The 16,908-nt window shown below is 42.4% G+C and overlaps 1 protein-coding gene across 1 annotated transcript in view; it reads left to right on the top strand.

Annotated features, from left to right (window-relative positions):
- Nucleotides 1-16,908, top strand: part of CCBE1 (collagen and calcium binding EGF domains 1) — a 150,212-nt gene that overhangs the window by 46,584 nt on the left and 86,720 nt on the right. The window lies entirely within an intron of this gene.

The following is a 16,908-nucleotide window of genomic DNA, read 5'->3' as shown; positions in this document are numbered from 1 at the left end:
GAACTGCTAGGTTGGCAGGAGCAGGGGCCGAGCAACGGGAGCTCACTCTGTCGTGGGGATTTGAACCGCCAACCTTCTGATCGGCAAGCCCTAGGCTCTGTGGTTTAGACCACAGCCCCACCCTCCCATATTCCCTTACATTTACTTAATTGTCAAGTGGCTGGAAGATTCAGTGTGTTCCCCAATTCCTATAGAAGCCTAGTACATATGGACCCAGTGATAACCAGCACAAATATTAATAATAATAATAACAACAATAAATTTTATTATTTATACCCTGCCCATCTGGCTGGGCTTCCCCAGGCACTCTGGGTAGCTTCCAGCAAAATATAACAACATAATAAGACGTCAAACATTTTAAATTTCCCTAAACAGGGCAGCCTTCAGATGTCCTCTAAATGTTGTGTAGTTCTTTATCGCCTTGACATCTGATGGGAGGGTGTTCCACAAGGAGAGCTCCACTGCTGAGAAAGCCCTCTGCCTGGTTCCCTGTAACTTCACTTCTTACAGTGAGGGAACCACCAGAAGGCCCTCAGAGGTAGACCTCTGTGCCCAGGCTGAACGATGGGGGGTGGAGAAGCTTCTTTGGGTATACAGGGTTGATGCCATTTAGGACTTTAAAGGTCAGCAGCAACATTCTGAGTTGCGCTCAGAAATGTACTGGGTCCTGGCTGCCACTCCCAGTCTAGAATGATAGCTAGCTGCTAAATAATATAGCTTCGGCCATTCCTTTGAATGAGGGAGAAAAAGGGTTGAAGGTCTAGCAACAGCAGAAGGGAGAAAGGAACATATAAGTGGGCTCAGGCGCAACAGAAAAACTGGCCACTAAACCAGTGAAGCAATACCTAACAAAGGAACTTCAGGCGGTTGAAGGAAGATTTATTTCATTCTGGTGCATTTCAGAGCAATCCTTCTGCAAGGGCGCACTTTGAACAGTGATTCTTATTGAGTGTATAAGCCACTTTAGCTCCAGGAGTTACCATAGTGGTTTAAGCACTTGATGATAATTGCTATTCAAAATGTGCCCCAGAGAAAATATTGTTCTGAAACGTGTTGGGCCTGAAATAAAACTTTCCTTCGGATGTAACAGGCCAGACAAATCTTGAGACAATTATGCAGGAAAATCTTGGCAGGATAAATACATTATATTTGTATTGGAGGTGGGCATTCATCGCTGGGCACTTTGTGCAGCCCGTGTTCTTCTCTTAGAAGCCTAGGTCTCATGTTTCGATTTATTTTTAGGAGGGAAAGGTGACGTGGAGGCCATTTTCATGCAGCTGCTTTTTCTGTATGAAGACGACATGATCACCGTATATCACAATCACATCTGAAACTGAGGCTTAAGCAGAAGGAAGGTCTTACTTTGTGGTAGAGCACATGGTTTGCATGTAAAAGTCCCAGGTTCAATCCTGAACCTCTCCAGGGGGGGCTGGGAGCAACCCCCTATCTGAAACTGAGTCAGATGGACCCAATGATCTTAGTTGTGTTTTTTTATTGTTTTTATTTAAGATTTGGGGGGGGTATAAAAGTACATGCACCATCTCTATTTCCCATGATCTTCGTTGACATGGCAGCTTCTGTGTTGAGGAAGGGCTATAGCTCAATCGTTAGAGTATCTGTGTTGCGTTCAGAAGGTATCGGGTGCAATCCTTAGCGTAGGAGCTTAGGGTGAAGGTTGGGTCACAAAGAAATAAAATCCCTGGCACTTCCAGGCAGAGCTGGAAAGGTCTCGTGTCTGAAACCTGGAGAGCCACTGCAACTCAGTGTAGCCAATGCTGTGCTAGATTAGTGGGTCTGTTTCCTAGGTAGCGGCAGAATTTCCGAAAAATCAGAAATCTGAGTCACTTGAATAGTGACTCAGATTCATTGTGTGCTGATTACCATGATTTCTAGGGACAGAAGTGTGTGGACACCTCTGCATATTCACCTGCATGTGTTTTACACCAATTGTAGCTGGGACTGGGGAAATCTTGTAATTAAAAGATTTCCTAAATGCAGTTCAATATCATCCCAAACCACACAGGAGCCTGTTTCTACCAGCAGACAACCAAATGGATGTAGGTCTTAACCGTTCTAGATGAAAATTCACTGAAGTGGCTTTAAAGGGGGAAATTTGACAACTAGTTTCTTGGAAACCATAGCAAGAGAGATCTATTATTGCCCTCATGTTCTGTGGGCTTGGCTAGAACTTCCCAGCAGTTGGTGGACTAGCAGATACACGTTTGGTCTGATCCAGCATTGTGCTCTTAAGCCATGCTCTTAAATCATGCAACCAGTGTACCTTGTAAACTGGATCACAACAGAAAACATTATCTTTGCTATCAACTTGTTATCTAATTGGATAGGAGGGTAATTGAATGATATCGCCGGCTGATTTTAAAATATGAGGGGACTTGAATGTCCTTTCTGGATGCATACAAGCATAAGAGTTGTGTTGAGAAAACACGTTGTTGAGAAGTTTGGACCTTCCTCCACTTTTTGTTTTAAAAAAAAGTTCGCTTGGTTTTCCTCACTTGACCTTTGGGAAAATTACATTTTGCAAACATAAGCAGTTACTAAAATAAAAGAACCACACTTTTTTAAGGTAGTTAGTTTCCTTGCTGGGTTTCACAATTGTCCTCAGTACTTTCTGACAGTTCTCTGTGCATATGAACAATATGACAACCTAATACTAGTATTATAATACATATTGCAATAAATATTTTCTGTTTGGCTGCGTTGGTGCTCCCTTAGTAGCTGGACTCAAGGCCTATTTATTCCAGTGAAAGCCTTTCTATTTCTCTCCAGACTGCCTTGACTTTTTAATTCTTTTCGCACACACAGACACAATGGGAGAAGGAGGCAGCCTGAAAATTCATTTGGTTAAGGTACAGGCACTTGCCAATCTTCTTGAGATCCCTGGTTAATTACCTCCTTCCTGAAACCTAGTCTTTTGCAGCAGAAGCGAGGCAATTCATTCTTTATTATTTTTTCAGCCATTGACCTGTAGAGTGTCGTGGTTTTTATTATGTGGGCATTTGAGCTCTAGAGGCAGCATTAAAACCCTTTTTATTATACAGCGCATCTCTAATCCCCAAAGCAGAGATTCAGGCATCTTCCAGGTCTGAATTTTTTGACCTGAAGTTTTATTTTATTGTAGAGGATAGGGATTTCCCTGCATAGATATAGATATAAAAATGATGGTTACCTCTTCCATTTCATATCCAGCTTAAGTGTATGTTATTCACTTGGAAGTGTGTTAATTTTTAGCTCCTGTGTTATTTCCCCTCTTTAATTTCCCCATTTTCTCTCAAGCCCACCCACCAGCCTATCCCTCAGTTTCTTACATTTCCGCAATTCTTTTTTGCTTCTTGAACTCTGTATTTCCTCTACTATTCCTTCTCTTTGTGCCTTTTACTCTGTTGCTCATTAACTTTGGATTTCATTAGAGCTTGGTAATCATTGGACTGGTTCTCTTCCTTTATTTAAAAAATAGTTTATTGGAAGACTCATTTATTTCAGCCAGCCTCCCTGACCGAGTTTTTGATTTTGGGTTTCTCCTCCAGTTTTTTTTCTTCTTCTCTGTATTCTGTTTCTATAATTTACTTTCGACTGTGAAGCTTAAGATGGCGGGGATTGCATTCTTAAATACTTTCTACAGTGGTGCACCCGGTTTCTGTTGCTCATGATAATGACAACAGCAGGTTGCTGGTGTATTTTGATCTTGTCTTACTTGTATCTAACCTGGCTTGCAAATTACCATCTCCTTTCTTTGGGAAGTGGACCTGTCACCTGCAAGGGAGCGCTCTGAATGTTCAGATTCTGAAACATTGGCCTGCTCTCTGTTGTTCTTGGGAGGCAGAAGATGCTCTAATTTTTGACACTGAATGCAGTAGTGCTGTAGGGAAATCTGAGTTTTGAGCTATGTTCTTCAAAATGTTTTCTCTGGCATTGCTTCCAGAGCCTGATGACCACTTCTGTTAAGAAAAAGCTGGCTCAGGAGAGGGCATTTTGGAACAGAGAAGCAGCAGGAGAAGGCGGTACATAACCTCCATATCACCTTTTTTCTGCTGCAGATCCTCAAACAGCTGTTTTCTCCTTCATGTGGTTCCATACACATGTTGGCATGGGGAAACATAAGTCCTGAACCCTGCAAATGGGTGGTGGTGGCAGCTTAGAAGAAGAGCTTCAGCAGAAAAGTGGTCTCCTCCTGGTACTGCAGTGTCAGGAGCCAGAGTCAGGAGTAGATCAGCATCAAAGAACACTGGTGTCTGTGAAGTTAACTCTTTATTCGGACAAACCAAAGCAGTGCAAGCCTAGTGATCACAGTGTCTTGCCCCATTGAGGCAGTTGCAAGGACTGAAGGCTCTTCCCCTGGTTCTCTCCCCAGCAGCCTGAGGCTCCATTGTCTTGTCTCTCCTTGCTCCACACTCTTCATTTCTCTGCATGTTCTGGGAGACCAGGCAGGAGGGGAGCTTGTCGCAGCAGCAGGAGGAGACCCCTTGACTTATTCAGCAGCTTGCCTCATCTCTGCCTCTTGCCCCATCCTCTCCAACCTACACTTCTGCCTCTGGTTCTGGTTTGCTCTCTGCCCCGGCCTTTTCCTCCTCACTCAACCCTGTTACCTCTTCAGCTTCCAACACCTCAAACTCCCAGTCTCCCTCTTCTCCCTCTGACCATTCATGGTTGTCCCACCACCAATCCCCTGGTTCTAAGCCTTCTAACCTTGGGGGATCCCCAGCTGGTGCCTCCCAAACTCTTCTGCATCAAGCCAGTCCATGACACCTGGAATGCATCCCTCTATTGTGATGTTGCATTTTGCCTGCATGGAGGTGTGTGTAGAAATCTCTGACTTTCGCATGGTTGGAATGTGGCTTACTATATACCTGAAGGAGTGCCTCCACTCCCATCTTTCAGTCCGAACACTGAGGTCCATCACCGAGGGCCTTCTGGCAGTTCCCTCGCTGCAAGAGGTGAGGTTACAGGGAACCAGGCAGAGGGCCATCTCAGTAGTGGCACCCACCTTGTGGAATGCCCTCCTACCAAATGTCAAGGAAATAAACAACTATCTGACTTTTAGAAGACATCTGAAGGCAGCCCTGTTTTTAATGTTAGGTAAGAGTGACATCTGTTGCTCCATCCACTGTTGCCTCTGGCCCTGACCATGTGGCTCCCAGAAGGTTGTTCGTGAGAAATAGTGGCCTTCTTGCTGAAATTTTTTTTCTCCTCTCCCTGCATTATAGATTAAAACCAGTACCCTGAACAGGTCTCAGAAATGTATAGGCAGCCTGTACAATGTGCTGATATTGGAGTAGTATACTTGAATATTTTATGCTGTTTTAGAAAGCAAAAGTCATTCTGGCAATCCTGGGCAGGCTGCTAAAACAGGGTGGATTATCGACCACTCAACAGAGCATCCCCACGTGGCCCTCAGCATGGTTTGGTTCAAGCCACGACCACCTGCCCATTACTTGATGTCATGAGACATAAGGTGTGAGACTAGTAAATCCACAGGGACAAACTGAAAAGGAACACTCTGATTATCACTTTCAAACTGCTGGAAGGATGCTGCACTTTTTGAATCTGGCACTTTTTCCTGTCCCCATGTAAAAGCAGGAAAAGGTGCTAAAATCAACAGGCACTGCATCTGGAAAGGAAGGATCAGGAGAGTGCTCTTAGAGTGCGCTCCTAATTCTTCCTTTGCAGCTGCAGTCACGGCTTGAATTCAAGCCATGGCTGCAGAGGAAAAATCTTCCTTTGCAGCCAGTAGACCACAACACATGGTTGGTATTTTGCGTATGGGCTGGGTTGGGGACGAGGGTTCGACAGCCTCTTAAAAATAATTTAGAGATTTAGACTCCCATGTAGTTAAATAATTCCCCATACCCACATTATGGCTTTGCATCTGAAGTGTTATACAAAATTGCCCACAAACTAGGAAAACCACAAATGTCTACTTGGGTAGTCTTTAGGACAGCATATCATTCAGGAGACTAGCAATATATATATACACACAATATTAACTGTGGTCTTCTCCCAACCATTGTATGCTTTTGTTTTCATTCCATTGTGTTTTATAGAACTGAGCACATTAACTAAGATAGATTTAATTACGTGTGAAAAAAACCCAAAACCCGCGTGATTGGTTGTATCTAATCTTTTGTTTTCTTTTATGGAAAAAAAATTCCAACTGTCTGGTACTGTGCAGTCTGTGCTCAGTCTAAAATGGAACAAGATGGTTCGTATGTTTTGCCATTTGCGCTAAAAATGAAAGCATATTGGTCTGGATCTTAACTTCCCTTCTGGAAATTGTTCATGCTCATGTGATGGGTGTTTTCTGTCACCCCTTCCCTCCACAGCCTAATGTGTCTGTCTGAAAATCTACTCCTGCAGAATGGGTAACCCAGATTGTCCTTGTTTGAATGAACTGAACAGCAACCTTGGATCCAAGCTGTTATTCTTTTAAAGGAATCATGGAAGTGTAGAGTTGGAAGGGACCATGAGGGTCATCTAGTCCAACCCCAGGAATCTTGCCCAATGCAATGCAGGAATCTTGCCCAACGTGATACTCAAACCCATGACCCTGAGGTTAAGAGTCTCATGCTCCCAGCTATTTTATTAATGGACATCTCCTTGATATCTGTGCTGCTGACAACAGCAACAAAAAAATCTGCTAGCTTTCTATAAAACTTGGAAAAGTCATTGTTTGCATCAACATTTCCCCTGCTTTTAGTTTTATTGTTTGGTTCGAACAGTTTGCATTACGATTAAGAGAAGATGAAGAAGAAATGGAAAATCATGATGCAAGTCCAACCCACATTTAATTTCTTCCTTCCTCCCAGCCTTCTACATACAGAAACAGCTTACAAGATATTCTCATATAATATTGTAATTCACCCTAAGACCTTAGGATGAAGGGCAAGCAATAAAACAAAAATAATATCTTCAGTATCAATTTTCTTTTAAAAAGGGGCAGGGCAGAAGCAAAGAATGAAGAGAAGACAAAAAAGCTGGTAAAAAAAGTGAGTTGAAAGTAGTTTTGCAGAATATTTAAGGAATTTTTCCATTTCTTGTCCCTTTGACATGTCACATTTTTAAAAGTAGCATCTTTCTCAGTTAAATTGATTTACACATTGATACATGTACATTTTTAGAGGGTGGTATGTTGGCATCCTTGATTAGTTCGATCTTTGCAAATTCTGAGGCAGCCTGATCTGCACCTCCTTGACTTAAGTGCAGATCAGAACTTGAATTTTCCGCAGACTTTCGTGCTTCCTGAATATTTCAGTACAGTCTGTTGCTCCCAAAAATAATAAAATAATAATAATAATAATCAGAATACATTTAAAATGCATTTTTCAATAGAGAATTCCTTCAGAAACAAGCACCTCAGTATAAATATAAATACACCCTCCCCTGTGGATTATTATTATTATTATTATTATCATTTTCAAAGCAAATCTCAAAGGTGGAAATGGAACAAGATGAATTTATGAGTGAGTATATGTGAAAGTGAGAGAGACCAGAAATAAACTGGTCAACCCATTCATAGTTTTGTGTTTAGATATTTGGAAAGCATTTCTAAGCCACTTGGGGAGGATGTCACAGCCCACAGGGGGGAGGATATCCTGAGACGGCCTGTGGTTGAGGAATGGAGTTGGTACATTTGTGTGGCCTCCATAGCTGTGTTCCTTTGGCTGCAATGCTAACTCCTCTTATGTGATAGTAAGCTCTGTTGAATTCCCTAGGACTTGGATTCTGAGTGCACACGGTTAGGATTCAGCTTTTAAGACACACACTTCCTCCCCAATCAATACTAAAGGGGGGGGGAAAGGGGGGAGACCATGAATATGAAGGGCGGGGAAATCACTCATTTTCAATGACTTGATATTCAAATTCATGCAAAATGCAAAGTTGTCCCTGGGTTGTGAATTTGGGCTCCTTTGTATTCTCTCCTGCATTTTACTGCTCTGAAGAGAACAAGATATTAAAAGAAGCACGAGGTGTTTTTTTTATTGAGCGGAACCTCAGTTTGGAACACACCTCAGTGGCAATTTGAAGGGAGATCTTGGCTCTTGTTTATAGTGGCAAAGGGAATCACAGGCACTTCTCAAAGTGCAATTAAAGTCCACTTAGAGGGCTTAATTTGAGCTTGGAGGCTTACAACGTTAATTCCAGTGCTTGGAGTTATGAAGGATTTCACCGTAAAAGATTAAATAAACCCCTTTTCATTGTGACAGTTTGCTTCCCAGGAAGTCATGTGGTCATTAATTAGTCTTTAACAAACCTAATTAGATTTTGTTGTTGTTACAGTTGTTGTTGTTTTATTTAATGCTTTTAATTATTGTTGCACTTGTTTTTGAGGTCCTGGGACTTCATATCTGTTTTCAGATCCCAGAGTAAGCGTGTCCCTTAGCGGCACCTTGCTTAAGAGCTTCTAAAGTGCTGGCCAGGTTCTTAGGCATCACACACTTTGCAGTCCTACTATATTTCTCGTTCCACTTCGCATTCTCTCCCTTCCTTCAAAAGAAGAATTAAAGCCATGTGAGAATTCAAACTCCTGCTGCAATAAGACCTCTTCAAAGTTTTAAAGAAGAAAATCTGACACAAAAGCAAACCTTTATTGCTGATCCGCTATCTGGGAGATAAAACATAACAAGTATGTCCAGCAGAGCATAAAATCTAAACAGATGATGTAGAGTTTGTGGAGAATCCAATGATGGGGTGGGTGCATTGGTTAGGAAAGCCTAGAGCAAAACTTTTTGAGATGATGCTTATTCTCATAATCCAAGTAACGTCTCTGTAAAACATTTATGGATGATGCTGTATTTTTTTAAATACAGTGTCAGTCACAAAAGACCTTTGCAACCACCCCATCCTTGATTTTTATCTTGTTACTCAGTAGGATCAAACACTGTCATGAATTTAGCATTTCATATACTGAAAAATATCAAACTTGAACCTTGCCTGCCCCAAAAGTGAACCTGCATGATGCGTGTGTTTGCAGAGATAACTTTTTTTTTAAGTGCACCCATCAAACATCGTTGGATATGTCTTAAAAATGTAATGTGAATATGAAAGTGTCCCCAAAGGAGGGTTTGTCGATCTATCCACCTATATGAAGAAAATCTGAGCTGGGATATATTAGATTTTTAGGAAATTAGCAGGCACTCACATGTATATTATTGTACTCATGGCCTTTTCTGTTGTAGCACCCATTTAATGGAATATCCCAGAGGTGCCACTTGCCTCTATTTTGATTACCTTTTAGAGGAAAAAGAAAGTATTTCTGCAAGCTGATGCATAATGCAAGCTAGCTGCAAGTTTGCTGACTGTTTTGTTAATGCCAATTATTTTGATGATTCCCCCCCCCCCCAATTCTGAAACGTTTAGAATCCGAACTTCATGTGCTTTTGAAGGTTGCTTGCAATAGAAAGTGTACCCCTTTTGGAGGGGGAGACACAGAAATTTGAGAGCATGGGTACTCAAAGAGAAATCAGGACTATTTTGATCCCCCTTGATTGGTTTGCTCTCCTGGACCAAACTACAAGCCATAAACCTTGATTACAGCCCATTCCTAAAATGAAGAGATCTAAACCCATTTGCCCAGGTTCAGACGTCATTCTAAACCATGCTATAGCTTAGTTCAGTGTAGTGTAGCAGCAGAATAAAGAACCGAACCCTGTCTCATTTCCTCTGCCCAAGCCTGGCTAGGCCACGGCTATGATTATAAACCCCAGGTATTCAGACCAAATGTGGCTCCCTATGTCATGTGCATAGCTTAAGTAAAAGACCTGTTGCCTATTATGGGGACCATTGAATGTATGTGGTAGACAGCCTTGTATCTAGTATTTCAGTAACAAGTGAAGCAGCCCATAAAACTGGCCCGTAAGAGCTTAACATTTATCTGTTCAGTGACACTATGCTATACATTATCTCTGTAAAAGTTTTGCTTGTTATTCTGTTGCGTGGTGTTGGGAATGACTTTTGCAAATACTTATCTGACCACAAAAAATGTGTGATTGGGCCAGCATATGGTACATATCACAAACGAGTAAAGAATGTTTACTGCTTTACTTGAAGGCAATTTGTTATAGGATGTCATAACAGTCTTTTCTAGCATACATTAGATTACAGCAATAGTCCGACTTTCTAAAAGTTGGGGGGTGAAGCACGCAAGGAATTGTAGCATGTGAGAAAGCACCTCAAGAAAGCACCTCTTCAAGTAGAGTATGGGGCTGTTGTTTTTTTAAAAAAGTATTGATATATTGATGTAAATTTAGAGTACGTTTGCTTGAGCTCAGAGCACTGTATGTAGTAAGAATGTATGCTGTTCCACACGGTACATACTGGATAGGCTTCCAAAACCCCACATTTATTCATACATCGTAGCATACCTGGGTCTTGATGACCTTGTGTGTGTGTTTGCTTGGGATTCGATAACTCTGCGAACAATTAAACACCTGGAAAGCCACAACATTGATTTGCAAAACTGATAAGTAGAATTGAAGGGCACACTTTTTCTTACCTTTTTCTAAAGTTATTAAGTGGTACATTATATTACTTTCATCATCCTCAGAAAGGCACAAATATTGATTATCTGATGGTATGAAGTTAGAAGAGATTGATTGATTGATTGATTGATTGATTGATTATGCAGAAAGGGATCAGTCAACTTATTAAAAATTAAGGGCAGTTCAAGTTAAATATTGTTTTGTTCTTCTACTTTCGACCCCAGTATCATGAAGCAAAAGAAAAATCTGGTTCAGCATTCAGGGTACAGGGAAATCTTGGAAGTTCTGTTTGCATGTCTTAATTGTTTAAAGATGTTTGAAATGCTCTTCTGAAAAATTAGAGCATATTTCAAACATGGACTTCCCCAGTGGAAAACCATTTTGTGAGTTGATTAACAATATTGGATAAACTAATGTATACTGTGTCATCTGTTTTACACCCACTTTTATTTGTTATTCTAGTAAGCTTGGCTTCACTTAAAAAAAAAGTCAGTCCAGGATCTATACCAAGATCTATATCAATAGATTACACATTTCAGGAAAAACAAATAAATCTGTCGTTTTATGGTGCAATTTTATCCTTATCTTCCAGTATTTATTTTTGAATTAAGTTTTATTTTGCTCTGAACAAGTAAAAGTCAAACTAAGGGCAGACAGAAATTGCAACGAAAATAGTTTTTTTAATTCATAGTTCGGAATAGTTTTTATTATGTTTTTAAGCATTGTTCAGGGAGAGCTTGCTTGACAGTGGAATGGACTCCCCTTCCTTGGAATTTTTTAAGCAGAGGGTTTAATCGGAGGGCTGATTTAGCAGGGTTTTCCTTATGTTCCTAAGCATATACAGTGGTACCTCGGGTTAAATACTTAATTCGTTCCGGAGGTCCATTCTTAACCTGAAACTGTTCTTAACCTGAAGCACCACTTTAGCTAATGGGGCCTCCTGCTGCCGCCGCACCGCCAGAGCACGATTTCTGTTCTTAACCTGAAGCATTATTTCTGGGTTAGCGGAGTCTGTAACCTGAAGTGTATGCAACCTGAAGCGTATGTAACCTGAGGTACCACTGTATATATAGCTATCAGGAATAATGAGGGATAACTCTGGAGCTGGGGAGAATTGGATACCAGAGGAAGAAACCCATTGCCTTCCACAGCAAGCCAGAATAACAGGACTTGGCACCTGTCATAAGCAAGCAAATCCCTTGCTTTATAAATGGCTAGACCTGACATTCAGTATTGGAAAAGCAAGGGTGCCACCAGGCAATAAGAAACTGCTCTTTGCATTCATATGCTGAAGTGTGTTCTGAAGAACTGCATTCCTGAAGCTCCTCTCAAAGTCAGCACGATTGCACCCAGGAGACCTTAGGCAATAGGATACTGGCACAGAGGATTAAAAGCTGGTAGGGGGAGGAGGTACAAAGCAATTCTTCAAAATTAGGATCAGCTTTCATTTCTTTTAAACTTCTTTCCCTCCATAACTTTTGTGGCTCTACCGCATGTGGTCTCTACCACACTGAGGCTGAAGAATAGATCTCTACAGTATAAACCTCCTGCAGTGATTACCCTAGCTTCAGCCCTTGCTTTATTGGCCAAGGTGACAGCTGTCAAAATACCAGCTGGCAAACTACTGAACAGAGAGATTCCAGAAGTCTATATGGAATCTGACTGTGCAAGGGAAATAATGGAAACAGGGGGAAAAACCCTTGCCTACATAATGATCCCAACTTGCTGCTTATCGGAGTCAAGGCTTTGTCCCTTTTATGTTCCAGTCACTGCATTTCCAGGACAGTTTGCAAAATACAGTGGTACCTCTGGTTACATACGCTTCAGGTTACAGACTCCGCTAACCCAGAAATAGTACCTTGGGTTAAGAACTTTGCTTCAGGATGAGAACAGAAATCGTGCGGAACGAGTCTGCCCCTGTGGCTTGATGGAGGTAGAAACTGTCTCTCATGCCTTGTTACATTGCCATTTCTATGGGGATATACGCTCAGTATTTATTGCCCCTGCTATGCAAAGATCTCCAAATGAATCCAAACTTCAATGTCTAAAATCCCTGGTAGAGGACAAGGATCCTGAGATCACGTTAAGGGTAGCCAAATTCTGTGCGATTGCCGTAAAACCTAGGGAACAAGCTGTGCTATCATAATGATTAAGGCCTTAAATGATAATTTTAGGTTATATGTTAGTGACTAAGTTTTAATTTATATATATTTTTAACTGTTGCTATATCTGTATTGTCCCTGTTATACCTAATAGCAAATTCAAATGTATCCCTATTGTGTTTTATGACTTCCTTGATATTGTATGTGGGCTGGAACTGGTCTATGACTGAAATAATAGTAATGATGATAATAATAATAATAATTCTTAATTTCAGGGTCATGGGTTTAAGCCCCATGGTCCCTTCCAATTCCTATGACTCTATTATGACAGTTTCCAAAAAGATCCCTTCATTGAAGTAAGCACCATTAACATTAGTATCTTTAGTCTTATCCAAAGACCCAAGTACGAAACTATAAAATTCTCCTCAAAATTTGACAATCTTTCTGCACTGTGCAGATGTTTGCACCTTCAAAGCATAAGGGAAAGATAAGCTACATTCACTAAAATTCCCACTTACACACAACTGTTAAAGGACCTTGATCACTAGGCCACCGTCCAATTGTTAATTTTCCTTGAGCGAGTGAATGACAACAAGGTCGCACTGCAGGGGAGCTGTCCTGCTGCAGCTGATAGATTCTTGGACTTGGATACTGAAGCCCACTGGGTGCCCTTGGGCTAGTCTCATGCTTCTCCTTAACCTCCTTTAACAAATGTGTCAGAACGAATCTGTCAGCAATCCTTCATTCCTTTTATGCTCAAGAACAATACAGAAGCAATGCTTAACCATGGTAAGTTTTTAACCCTGATTAATATCTCAAATGGGATGCGGGTGGCGCTGTGGGTTAAACCACAGAGCCTAGGACTTGCCGATCAGAAGGTCGGTGATTCGAATCCCTGTGACGGAGTGAGCTCCCGTTGCTCGGTCCCAGCTCCTGCCCACCTAGCAGTTTGAAAGCACGTCAAAGTGCAAGTAGATAAATAGGTACCGCTCTGGCGGGAAGGTAAACAGTGTTTCCGTGCGCTGCTCTGGTTTGCCAGAAGCGGCTTAGTCATGCTGGCCACATCACCTGGAAGCTGTACGCCGGCTCCCTCGGCCAATAAAGTGAGATGAGCACCGCAACCCCAGAGTTGTCCACGACTGGACCTAATGGTCAGGGGTCCCTTTACCTTTACCTAGTATCTCAAATATGCATGGTGTACTTTAGGGATGGAGAATCTGTGGCCCTCCAAATATTGTTGGATTCCCATCAGCCCCAGTTAGCATGGCCCAAGGCCAGAGATGATGAAAGCTGGAAGTCCAGTGCATTTGGAGAGCTATAAGTTCCCCATCCCTGGTTCAGTTTATCAAGCTTAAACCCTGCTTCTTGTAAAGAAAGAAACCTGTGAAACCTACCTGCAGCTGCAGAAGCAGGGTAATTACCTTATCTGCGGTTTGCTGGTTATAGATGTATAGTTAATTCACGATGCGGTCTGCACACCCACTTTCAAGCATGGCTCCATGTTCTTGGTTTTGGTTGACACTTTACCTTGTTTAGATTTTCAGACATAAAGCTGAATGCAGGTTCAGTGCTATGCCTGCACTGGGCAGGAAGTCAATTATCCATCTTTACTGGAACCATTTTCCTAGTAAGAGACAACATGGCAAATGCAATACCATGTGGCAGAGGCTCTAGATATCAATGTGGAGTTTGGGTGTGCGCTTTCTGAAGCCAGGTCATGCAGTAAGCTGTAGAAGCATTTTCCTGTATGAAAGCACAAAAAAAGGGTACTCCCTCCTTCAGTCCCCATTTGGTACATTTCTGAATCTTTGACCTTTTCAGTTTTGGGATTCAGCGGTTGTGAAGGGCTGGATGCACTTTAAATGCATGTGCCTTATGCCTTGTGTGTATGTGTATGGGCTTTCTAAGCAATAACTCGTATTAATAAATGCCTCTTAACATAACAGGGTTTTATATGCACTGCATTCGGAAATACAGCTTGCGTAAGAATTTGGCGAGAAACCAGGAGCTTTCCCCCATGTCCGAACCCTGCCATCCCACATTTTGTCAAAGCCCTCATAAAATCTCCTCTGTTTCTGGTTTCGATTTACCAAAAATAGGCTTTTGTTCTCTAGCTTGGCTCTAAAGGATAAAAGCTGTCAGACAATGGCAACAATTTGAAACCTACTGGACCCTTTCAATTGCCTTATACCTGTCATTAACTTGGAGGGACTCCTCAAATTTATGTGCACCTCTGCTTAGATCACCCAAGCTTGCCTATTTTCCTGGGCATTGTTACCTTACTTTAAATCATCTTATTCTTCTCTGAAGATGCCAAATGCTTTTATTTCCTTCCTCTACTTGTGAGCTTCACTGACCGATGTTGCTTTGAAGCAATATGGTTCCCCTGATCAGTCACTAGGGCTTACCTAGCAGATGAGTGATGAAGTTTGTATTGGCCTCTTGTGCTGACCTCTTGCAGCAGGAGGAAGAACTCCGGGGGCCTGAAGTTGGCCTTCTCATGCTGTACTAAGAAACCTGAGGTTCTGGAAAGCATTCAGATGTTCAGCAGCCATTATGCCTCACTATCGGGGTTGTGCACTCAGATAAAAAACAAACACCTTTGCAAACCACATTTCGCATCTTCTGGCATTTGATTGCCGTATCTGGAAAACATGACTCTGTAAACATAGGTTCTGAAACTGTATCGTGGTTAAGAGAAAGAGCTATGAGTTAGGGTGCCACTGGTTCAAACCTCACCTGAGCCTTGAACTTATGGGGTGGTCTTAGGCAAGCAGCTCTTTGACAGCCTTGTTCCTCCTCATCTTATATGCTGACAATATTAATAATGGTCTAACTTACAGGGTAGGGATGCGGGTGGCGCTGTGGGTTAAACCACAGAGCCTAGGACTTGCCGATCAGAAGGTCGGCGGTTCGAATCCCTGTGATGGGGTGAGCTCCCGTTGCTCGGTCCCTGCTCCTGCCAACCTAGCAGTTTGTAAGCACATGAAAGTGCAAGTAGATAAATAGGAACCGCTCCAACAGGAAGGTAAACGGCGTTTCCGTGCACTGCTCTGGTTCGCCAGAAGCGGCTTAGTCATGCTGGCCACATGACCCAGAAGCTGTACGCCGGCTCCCTCAGCCAATAAAGTGAGATGAGTGCCGCAACCCCAGAGTCGGTCACAACTGGACCTAATGGTCAGGGGTCCCTTTACCTTTCTTTAACTTACAGGGTACTTGTAAAAAACTGCTGAAATAATGGAAGTGAAGCAAATTGAGTGCTTAGGGCAGGCACCCCCAAACTCGGCCCTCCAGATGTTTTGGGACTACAATTCCCATCATCCCTGACCACTGGTCCTGTTAGCTAGGGATGATGGGAGTTGCCCCTAAACATCTGGAGGGCTGAGTTTGGGGGTGCCTGGCTTAGGGGAAAGTGCCATATAAATGCACTATGCATTCAGGTACTCTGAACTGTACAGTTAGTATCTGAGCTACACAAGACAGCTAAACCTAGTAAACAGCCAAATGTCAAGACAGAAGTCAGGCAAATACCATTATGATTTAGTTTCCAGAGGAGTAGCAGTGTTAGTCTTTTGCAGCCAAAGCAGCAGAGTCTGGTGGCATCATAAAGGCTAACAAATTTAATATAGCATACATTTTTGTTTTATCCTCAGTTGCAAGTCTGTGTACTGGGAATAACACTTCATGCATTGGGTGAAGTCAACTGTGGTCCGCAAAAGCTAATCTCGTGATCAATTTGTTAGTCTTTAAGGTGACTCTATGTTGATTGTGGTATAAAACGTGTGCAACTGATCAGCTGGTCTCAGAAGATACTCAGGTGCTGAAATCTCATGAGAAGGTAGATTTCATGAGGCATCGCAATGATGAGGCCTGCATGGAGCCCTTTTAAAATGCAGAGGAAGTCCACTTTCAATATGTGGCTACACTGGGGAGTGGGTATAGCCTGGATGTGGGACAAATACAGATCTGCAGTGAAACTGACATTCGGGACCAGGAGTGCCAGCATGGCCCCATGACCATGGGTGCCTGGGGCCATGAGTGCCATGCAGCATGCATGGCCCTGGCACCAAAATATGTGGGTGCCTGGCCCCTTCATGGGGAATTTTGTAGGTGCTCAGGCACCCAGGTCCCCAAGGAGTTGGCATCTATAACTGTCCAGGGGTCATGTACCTTTACCTTTATTATCAACAATTTGCATTAGTCACCCTTCATGTATTAAATAGGTGCTGGTGGCGCTGTGGTCTAAACCGTTTGGAAGGTCGGCAGTTCGAATCCCCGCAATAGAGTGAGCTCCGGTTGCTCTGTCCCAGCTC

Source organism: Podarcis filfolensis, assembly GCF_964270895.1.
Source record: "Podarcis filfolensis genome assembly, chromosome: 11".
NCBI lineage: Eukaryota > Metazoa > Chordata > Lepidosauria > Squamata > Lacertidae > Podarcis > Podarcis filfolensis.
This window is presented reverse-complemented; position numbering and strand designations above follow the sequence as displayed.